Below are 10,449 nucleotides of genomic sequence, written 5' to 3' on the forward strand. Positions count from 1 at the left end.
GTTTTGTCTTTTCAGGAGCAAAACGTTTTGTTAGATAAAAAAAGGAATAATGCAAATGACCAGTTACTTTGATAGACTCATCTGTGCTGTGCCACGGAAGGCAGGTAAATAAGCAGCTTATTCATTTCAAAGCACACGGCTCAGTTGTTGCCCAGAGTGCTGCTGGCAATTACCGTGTGCCTCAAGTGTCCCACATTCATACTGCTTAACTCTTTAAAGGCTTCAAAGCAGGGTGACCTCATCCAAATTGTCTGCTGGTTCCAGCTTTCAAATTGTGCAAAGGAATTGCTCCACAAATGTCCAGCTAACCCAAGTTAAATCCATAGCATGATTTTTTTCTTGTAAATGAGCAGTACACATATATTTGCAGCAACCAGTTATGGTCTGAGCCCTAACTGCTTCATTTTCAAGTGAAATCTCACATCTCTGGTCTTCCCCACATTTGCACTGAAAGCAAAGTGCCTGATGTTTCATCTCTCACCTTGCAAGACAGACTTCAGCAAAGGCTATGTAACTCCTTGACCAAGGGTTTCAAATGCTTTGTAAGTCTTTTTTTCCAGAAACTTTATATGATGAGACTCAGCCCTGGGACCAACTCAGGTGGGATCACACTTATTTCACTGTTGTGGACTACACTCCAGCAACAGCCTCTGTGGGGAACATCTAAGTCACTGTGGTTATTACACATCTGTAATTAGTGAATGTATCCAGCTCATGTATTTTAGGGCTGAATTTTAATTTATGTTGCAGCTTTTAAATTTTCTGCGTGAATCTCCATGATATGCTGAACTATACTTTAAGCAGCTGAATCTTCTCTTCTGGTTATCCAAAAGTGTGCACTCTCTAAATACAGCAGTAGTTCTGCTGCACCACATACATCTGTATGATTGATGAAGAAAGCATGAAGTAGGAGAAGGAAGACTCCACTTATTTGCTTTTATTGCTTGTGCTCATGGTTTTGAGATTAAAACTCAGATTTTGTTGGGGTTTTTTTTATTATTTAATTCAAGTGGTATTTTTTTGTTGAGAAGACAATTCCTGTCAATTACTGGAGATTGTTTCCAGATTATATTCCCCCCCTGCTCCTTTTCTAAGCAGATTTTCTAAAGGGCATGTCTGTAACTCAGATAATTTGTGTTCAAGCATAAATCTGTACCAAAAGCACGAAAGCTCAGTGGGGAAGGCAATCTTTCTCCCTTTTGTCAATAAGTAGGCAACTAAGTACATTGCCTGCTGTGGCACAACATGCTGAGGGAGCCATGTGTCCTCTAATGGCACACAAAGTCCTGCATGCTGCCTTGTAGTGCAGGCATCAGGCATCCTGCAGTCCTTGTGCAGGCAAAGCTTCTCAGCAAAGTGAGGAAGGCAAGAGGCAGTGACATATGAGCAGTTCACAGGCTAATGAAAAAGCTCAGCTAGTGAAAAAGCACAAGAAAAGCTCTGGGTAGATGTGAGAGAACAGGCAGAAACGGTGAGTATCAGTCTCCCTAAGATAAAGAGTTTGTGGCATATTTAGGAACCAGACCTTGCTGTGTGTCACCGCAGGTCCATTGCTTTCCAGCGTTCCTGGAGAAAAGCAGAGTTTAACTCTCAGAGCCCCTTGGGATCAGTGCCCTCAGCAGACAATCCAGACTGATCTACCAAGAAACTGGAATGCCAAGGCACAGCAGGAGAAGGTGAAATGACCTGTGTGTTTTCATACAGAGGTTTATGCTAAGTACAGTGCACATGAAAGCACACCATCCCAAAAAAGAAATGCTTTCATGACTGAGAGCTGTATGGGATCCACTGGCATTGCTCTTCCAGGGAATAAGAGAGGTCAGTTGGAAGCTGTTGGTTTTAATTTTTTTCCAGTTCTTATAGCAGTTCTATATATATAAAATTCATACTTTAATAGGACTCAGGAAATATGGGTTGGCAGAGTAAAATTATACCACTACAGTAAATTAAAGTGGCCTTTTGTCTCCAGCTGAGTTCAAATTAAATAAAAACAAGTGCCTCATCCTTAGGCTAGAATTTTTAGGCCTACAACCCCTCATCTCAGTTGAAGAACCCTTCTGTAGCTGAATTAAATAAATGAGCTGACCACATAACTGTTATGGATACTAGTCATGTTACTTATCTACATGACCAATAATGCCTTTGGAAACAGTTCTCTCTGCAGAGAGACCAAACTTGTCACCCTCTGGTTCCCTTTGTTCTCAATTTTTACTGACTGCAGACACCTTGCAGTCTTTGTCTACCAGGAAAACTGAGACAGTTAAAATTGCTTGTCCAATGCCAACAAGTAGCAGGGAATTCAGTCTCTCTATCTGGAGTTCAAGATAATATCCTTAACAGTGGGAAATTCTTTGTCTTTAGACTCTCCAGTGGATGTACTTCTTTCCACTTCTTTCAGGATGGTCAGACGCTGGAAAAGGCTGCCCACAGAGACTGTGGAGTCTCCATCCTTGGGCATATTCAAAACCCAGCTGGACACAGTCCTGAGCATCCTGCTGTAGTTGATCTGCTCTCAGCAGGGCAGGGTGGAGTAGATAACCCCTCCTCACCTCATCCATTCTTTGATTCTGCAGTTCATTTATTTGTGATGCCTCAGCAGATCTGAAAAGTGATGTTTGGGGGGGTCTCTCTGGCAGGTGTGCTCCTGTTTCACACTCCAGCACTGTCAGCCCACATTCCACCAGGGAGTTTGGCACACTCAGCTCTGAAGTGCTCAAGCAGGATGAGTCTTTCGCAATAGGAACAAGGAAACTTCTGAAGTAAACATGTTGTGATTTGTTAATGATTTGTGTAATTCCCACTTCATTGGCAGTAAAGTAGATTTCTTTAAAAAACAATGATGTCATATGGTTCTCCATGTAGAATTATTTGCTATATTAAGATACATTAACCTATCCCTTTCATTACTGCGGTCTTTGTGGTGTTCTTTCAATTGTGGTGGTCAGTTCTCTCTGCAGGGGAACCCGTGACTTGAGGAAGCTGAGGCAGCAATAATATTGGGAAAAACTGATCTGAGGGAAGGCAGTTGATGGTGGAAATTACTATCCTATAAGCAACAAACTTCTATTTCATATAAATTAACCATGACTCTATGACGACTGAAAACACTTTCTTAATACCCATCTGATCACTGATCTGTGAGCAAAAGCAGCATGGGTGCACACAGAAGAGCTATTGCCATTGTAGAATTCCACTAACAGATCATGGCAGGAAAAATGTCAATAAAACCAATCTGGAAAGTTATTCACTACAGTGTTTTGCATTCCATCTCACTCACAAAATTAAGTCATTCAATCTAAAAAAAATAAATCTGTTATGGACCAGACACTGACCATAAGCAGTATCTGAGATGATAAAACAGAAATATAGTGTACTGCAGGAGTCTTGGTTACATACACATTTGGCTTATACCTTATTTTTTTTATTTATAATATTAGGCAAGAACAGGGTAATCACAATGTCAGAAGAGTCTGATGTCAGAGAAATTAAAAGATGGAAAAAATTGGGAAGAAAGGTAAGAGAGGAGTATGGGGAAGAAAAAGGAGATAAGGGAAATTCCAAACTAATGGAATTTCTCTCCTCTCCTCATTCTACCCTTCACAAAAGCTTAAAAAAAAAAAAAACCCAAACACATCCTGGGAATATGTAATTTTGTACTTCATCTTTATTTTCAAGGAGTGGCTGCTTTTAGGATAAAGTTAGCTGTAGCTGGAGATCACCCCTGTGGTAGAATGTGCTTCCTCTTTGCTCTGTGCCATGAACACCTTCCCAAGTCCTGTGAGCCAATGCTGACACTACTGACACAGAGACAGAAGGGGAAGAGATGAGACTCATTCTCTTGGATGTGCCAGGGAAGGACAAAGTGGGTTACTGAGACCTCTGCCCAGTGTTCCACAAGGATGTAGACATCTACAGATGTTACTTTAATGTGCTTCTTCATGGACAGGACTGGCTTACAGCAAAACATCCTTGATTTTTGGGTTCTAGAAATGGAAGTGTTCTGCCTCACGGTACCTATTATTCCAGTGGCTGCCAAGATAGAACTAGGGTATTAAGAAGAAACTACTCCAGGCAAGGAGACAATTAACACTACAGAAGGAAAAGCTTAGGCTGCCAGCCTGTTGGGGCATATGCTTACCTGGGCTGTTCTGCCAAGACAAAAGAAGGTGATGATAGAGGCCTGGAGATCATTAACCAAGTGCATTACGTGAGGAAAGGAGGAGAAAAAAAAACACTAAAAGGCACTGCCAAATTTTGTGAGAAGGGAACATTATTTTGTGGTTGGATTTCATCATGTGGAAAGGTAAGCAGGTATCTTTGTTGCTGTTGTGTTTGTGCTATAAAGGCTGCTTATGTGTTATAGGAGGAAAACATCCCTTATCTGCAAAGCATCACACTTGAAAGCTGGATTTATTTCTTTCTCCACCTCCAATAGAGGCTGAAGAGAACAATTCTAGGTTTGAGATGTGGAACCAGTCCTGAGAAATGGAAATGACCAAGCTACCATTCTCCATGGAGGTTTTTCAGTCAAGGGAGTTACACAGAGGCTAGGACAGAAACATAAACCAGCACTACTGGGGCAGGCACAAGAACGTGTGTTTTAGTGAATCTAATCCCAGGCTCCTGGACTAGGACTCAGTGGCAAACAGCTGGGCTGACACAGTTTCCTTCCATACACTTCCTTGAAGGGTGTCCTTAGGGAAGGGAGTCACCACACAAGTACCCAATAGTCTGCTGTGCTAATAGCAGCAGGTTTCTGGCTGGCAGAGCAGGTCTGACTTTCTCTAGGATTCATTTGTAGAGCTGACCCAGGCTTGGTTCCATATATGCATCAAGAATGCAATGTATAGCATAGAGTACAATGGAGGCAGTGCTATCTCCACCTCTTCTTCAGGCACAGGTGAATAAACTGTTCATGATTGAATTCCTACCTTAAAAGTATAGGAAAAGACCAGACTTCAGTTTCTACACCTCTTTGTTCTTATAATCTGAATGTATGTTAATTTTTTTTTTTGTCTTTCCATAGCACTTGCAGGCAGAGGACATAAAGAAGAGGGAATGCCAGCAACCATGCTGTCAACTTTGCAAGTCATTAACAATCTGGAAAGAGACTGAGACATACTGTCAACTAAAGCAGAACATCTCAGAGAGGCACAGAGATGGACAAAAATGAAAAGATTTTTTTGCAACTCCCCATTCCTCCCTTCTGAGAACCACTGAGTCCTGGGAGCACAAAGAACTGAGATTAAAGGCACAAGGCTGGAAGCAGGCAAGTAATGTGACTGCAGGGTTTGAAGGCACGTGCTGAAACACAGAAATGGACAGAGAAATATTCTAAGGTAAACCCCTTCTGATCCTGAAGTGAAGGTACAGCACTAATTGAGTGTAACTGTCATGAACTAGGAAAACATGGAAATCTGTCTCTTTGTTTTGCTGCCTTCCTTGATGCTGGTGTCATCACTCTGGCAGCCTGGTTAAAGTTTCCCAGGAGGAAACAAAATGAGAACTAAGACAAATTTCTAAACTGTGCACCTGGAGCCGTACACTTTGCAAATGAGCTTTTCCACGTGAGAGACCTAGCAAAGTACACAATTTAGATTTTTTTTCTTACCCACTTTTCCCACCATTATTTGTCTGTTGATGATATCATGGGTAGAAATGCTGGGGCTGGCCAAGTATTCAGTATTGGATGGATTGCTGCTTTCCTCCTACATCACTTTTTGGTAGCAGTTTGAAGTCCCCAATCACACTGTGCCATAACAACAAATGCTTCAAGGATGACATTTCCAAAAGTACCTTTCTTCCAAGAATCTGTGAGTGCTTTTCAACATGAATTACCAGACCATCTCTTGGTGATAAGTAGGTGTTATTTCCATCTTCAAACTGAGAAACTTAAACTGCTGCCTAAAGTAACTGTGAATCATCTACTTCCTGGAGCTTTCTTTTTCTTGTTTTCCATACCCTTTCCTTTTGTCTCCTGGGCCATTCTTAATCTCAATTTCCTCCCCTCTCTGTCTATAATAATCCCCTCGATAAAACCTGATGTTGTACCCAAACTTCAAAACTCTTCCCCCCTGCCCCCCTGCATGCAACTTGGGCGTGTGTGTGCTGTGCATAAGTGCTCTCCTCATTCAGGTAGAAGCATCAACTGAGCCTTTCAAAGAGCTGTATTTATGTAAATAGGTTTAAATAGTTATTTCCATGCTCTATGTGCATGTGTGGGTGGGGAGGATTAGTCTGCAGATAAGTTAAAGAGCACAGGTGTCTCAGGTGCCTCTCATGTGGAGCACTGAACTGGAGAGAGGCAGTTTTGCAAAGATTCTCAGCACTTGCTTCTCCCCCTGCTTGGAAAGTTCAGATCACTTGGGTGAATCAGAGCTCACACTACCTGGTGCTTAGTAAGACACTGGGCAGCATATTGGCTGGTGTCTGTTTTCAGTCTAAATAAACAAGTGCTTTCCTCCAGAAGGGTGTTTTGTTCAAGATAAGGGTAACTGGTTTCACTCCCAGTATTCACTGTACATATCTCTGAATTAAACTGTTGTTACACTGACCTTAGTTTCTGTTTCTTAACATTAATCTTTTTATTGTTTTTTTTAAATGGGAAACATAAAGTTGGCAATCTGTTTCCACTGTATACTCCTCTGCAATTGGAAAAGAGAAACTCAGAGGAGGTGTTTCATAATCTTTTCTTAACCTGTATAAATTCTCTTTTTTGCCACTTCTATGAAAAAAATCAACAGTCTTCCTCTGTATCTGTCTCAGAGCACTTCTTCAAAAGATGTTTACCATGTGGCTAAGAAATTGATTTGGCTGAAGTCCATATTTTAGGGCATCTGTCTCCCAAGAGAAATCCAGGCTGGATAGTTTCCTGTTCTGTGTTTTAGCATTATTCTGTGATCCAGCAGTCAGTGTATTGTCCTAAAGCATCTGTGTCTGGGGTTGCTTCTCTATTCCACCTCAGGCTATGTCTGTGTAGCTGTACACAAGAGGATGTGCATGTCTGCCCTGCCAAGTAGCTGGAAAGAAGCAGTACCCCATGGCAGGGGATGCTAGCTCTCCTTTCCCACTTAGGAATGTGTCCCCTCTGGGAGTCCCAGTTGTTGGTTTCTCTAGGTCTGGATTGAAGGCACTTGAGACAGAAATTCATGTTTGCACTCCAGTGTTTATTATTTCTTATCAGTAGAACAGTCTCACTACTGTGAGTTCAGCAGCTTTTCTTTAGAAGACACAAGATGGCCAACAATCTCTTGTTACAAGGTTTTTTAAGACTAAACTATCCAATTAAGAGCTGACACCTAGATTATTTTCCCTTTTAGCCCAATAATTGATCACAAAGAGCCTGCAATGTGGACTTTTCTGCCCAATTACAAAATGCCACCCAAACCCATGGAGAAGAAGGAAGAAGCAGCAAGAAGAAGAAACCCAGGATGACACCCTGTGCCCTCCATTTTGCTTCCATCCACAACATACTAAAAATTCCAAAACCTAAATTTCTCACCTAGGTGATACACCTACACTACTCTCTATAATGTATTTCACACTTCTGTGGATTCCAGTCTATCTTGAAGTCTAGGAAACTTTCTCCATGAATGAGGGTCACAGTCAGTGCTCCCCTGGGGGTCAGGGCACCCCAGAGCAGACAGAGAAATATTCCCAGTGCCCTGGGCTTCCACATCCCCAGGACCCTGTGCAGACCCCAGTGCAGAGACACCTGCCAGGTGACACTGGGCTCCCACCCACAGGCCTGCTGTCATGGCTATTGTACTCACTCATGGGAGGAACTCAGACTTTACCTGAGGATGAGCTCAGACATTAGCCATTGAAGAGATGGAAAGTCTGTAGGAGACCGATATTTGGAAAGTGATGCATGCCCATGTCTTAAGCTTGAAACAAAAATTAACAGTGATGAATCCATACAGAAGCAAACTGCCAGCAGTCAATACCCAGGCTAAGCTTGAGCCAAAATGCTCTCCTCTAATGTAAGTCATGCTGCCAGTGTTGGAGGGGAAAGGAGAAGAAAGAGAGGGAGAGGAAACTGTTTTATTAACCTTTTTTTTTCCTTACTTTTGTGTATTTAAATATTAAACATGAGTATTTATTAGGAAAATAAAAAACAAAGGAAAGAAGTACTATGGAACAGAAGATGGAAATTAAATGAAGCTCATATATCATTCAACAGGGCCATTTCTAAGATGAAAAACAGTATTTGCTCCCCATCACCATAGTTGTCCAATTGAAACAGCAGGGGAATTCATACTATATTAGGTGAATATGATGTTATACAGTACAATTTGGGATTTCAGTGAAGCAAATATGCATATAAATGATATTGATGTATTCAGTAGAAATAAGACTAAATAAATAAATAAATAAATAAAGTACATAACAATAAGAAAAGAGTATGTGAGAGCAATTTTCAATTTTCATTGCAGAGATAATTTATTCATTCCATGAAATAGTGTTGTAGTAGCCTGCATGCTTAAGAATGTCATCAAGGCAAGGTTTGTAGACAGGCTGACTTTGTTGGGAAAACAACAGACATGTTCTTGGACACTTATGTCTTCAAACACCTCCTCCAGATCCTGTTTGATAAAGGGCCTGACTTCCCCCCATAGAGCCCTACAGCCCATGATAAGCCACAAAAGCCATGACAATCTAGAATGTGTTTTGTGCAGAGATGTAGGAAGAACCTGTAGGCTTCAGAGATAACTACAAAGTGATATATCAGCAGTGCTTTAGCAAAAACCTCCCTGCACAGCACCAGTGCAGGGCTTTGGAATGAGGAGCAGTTTGGAACTTAAAAAATGTGTTCTCTCCTTTTCATTGCCTGTTTTGCAGATGCAGTGGAGAGAGGGTAATATGTCTTGCATAGTAAGACCAATACCCATTTTGCATTAGTCTCTAATGTAAATAGATCTTCCTAGTAGACAATCTATCAGTCTACCTACTAATTCATCTGTTTACTCAAAATTATCTTGAGACAGGAAGCACGTTCTCTTTTATGAAAATAGATTCTCTTAGGCTTTTGTCTCAATTTTCTTCATAATGTCTTGCCACTCAATCAAATTCATTTTGTGAAATGTACTGCATCTGTTTTAAATAATTCATCATCTTGTACCTCTGCAATCACTTGGAGAATGTCAAAGTTATACAAGAGCCTGGAATTTGTTATTATATTTTAATGGAGATACAGGGCTGGATCATGGTATTCCTCCACAGCAACTCAGAATAGCATATGAAAAGGAGGAAAGACTGCAAATTTTTGCCAAAACTAAATTCTGTGTGTCTCTAAGGCCTTGAAAGATTAATCTCTGCTAGTGGACTTGTCCATCACTGCACTGTTGATGTGTTCACATTTCAATCTGCTCAGTTGCCCAAGACATGTTTCATGACAGCTACCTCCTGTGTCAGGGTGACACAGCTTTTGGAGAGGACTTGTCTCAGCACATCCCTCAGGCTGTGCCTGTTGAGGGGACAGATTGGTAGACAAACATTCAGCTCATGAATCACACCCATGACTGGTTTCTGAGCAGTTTGGTGCCATTGGAAGCAACTTTGCCAGCTCAGGTGTGGCTGAGCCAAGCACTGTTGCAAGGTGTATATGCCTGGGTGCTGGGAATGGGGGATTTAGCTGCCTCTCATCATCCAGCCTTGACTGAGAGGGAGTTTGTAAGCTTGAAGACATTAAAAGGAGCATTTTTTCTCTTTCTTTTGCTCAGGCAGTAGGACAGTCTTGGCAGAGGCTATCCTTGGCTCCCACCTGACTGCAGGCCCAAGCGAACAGGTCACTATCACAGGCTGACAAATCCAGTGGCCCAGTAGAGGCAAGGCTGCTGCAGGTCCCTGGCCCCAGGGCCAGCTATCAGTGGGGCTCAGTGTGTGTTCCCAGTAGGCACAGGAGCACAAACACACACTCATATTTGGGTACACATGTGATCTGTTCCACAGAAACACTCAACACACAAACACAACCAGTTCCAAGGGCCTCATCCTGTTCTGCTCTCTGGCAGATCATGATGAAAGCCCATTAATAGAATATATATAGATATAGTTATTTATATTTATATTTATATTTATATTTATATTTATATTTATATTTATATTTATATTTATATTTACATCTATACCGTGGGAATCCCTCCAGCCACTATCCTGAAACACTCAAGTCTACACAGTAGCTGGTCCCTGAATCCTCTCATCTCCACTTGGCTCTTGCATAGACACAATCAGGTCTCTCAGCTGACTTCCAGGCTTCATAATACCCCCAGTAGCTGGCCAGGACCCCCTGGTCCTTCCAGTAGCCAATACAGAGATCTCTGGTGCCTCCACCATCCTGACCAGGCATATGGTTGCTTTGGTACCTGTCTTCTAAAGCCTTTTATCCTATTGACCTGTTACTCCAACTTGACATTCACCAGTGGCTCCCCTAGACTCCCAACACAGGTG

The sequence above is a fragment of the Agelaius tricolor genome, unplaced genomic scaffold, assembly GCF_023055355.1.
Source record: "Agelaius tricolor isolate 1412-34295 unplaced genomic scaffold, bAgeTri1.0.p SCAF_1, whole genome shotgun sequence".
Lineage (NCBI taxonomy): Eukaryota > Metazoa > Chordata > Aves > Passeriformes > Icteridae > Agelaius > Agelaius tricolor.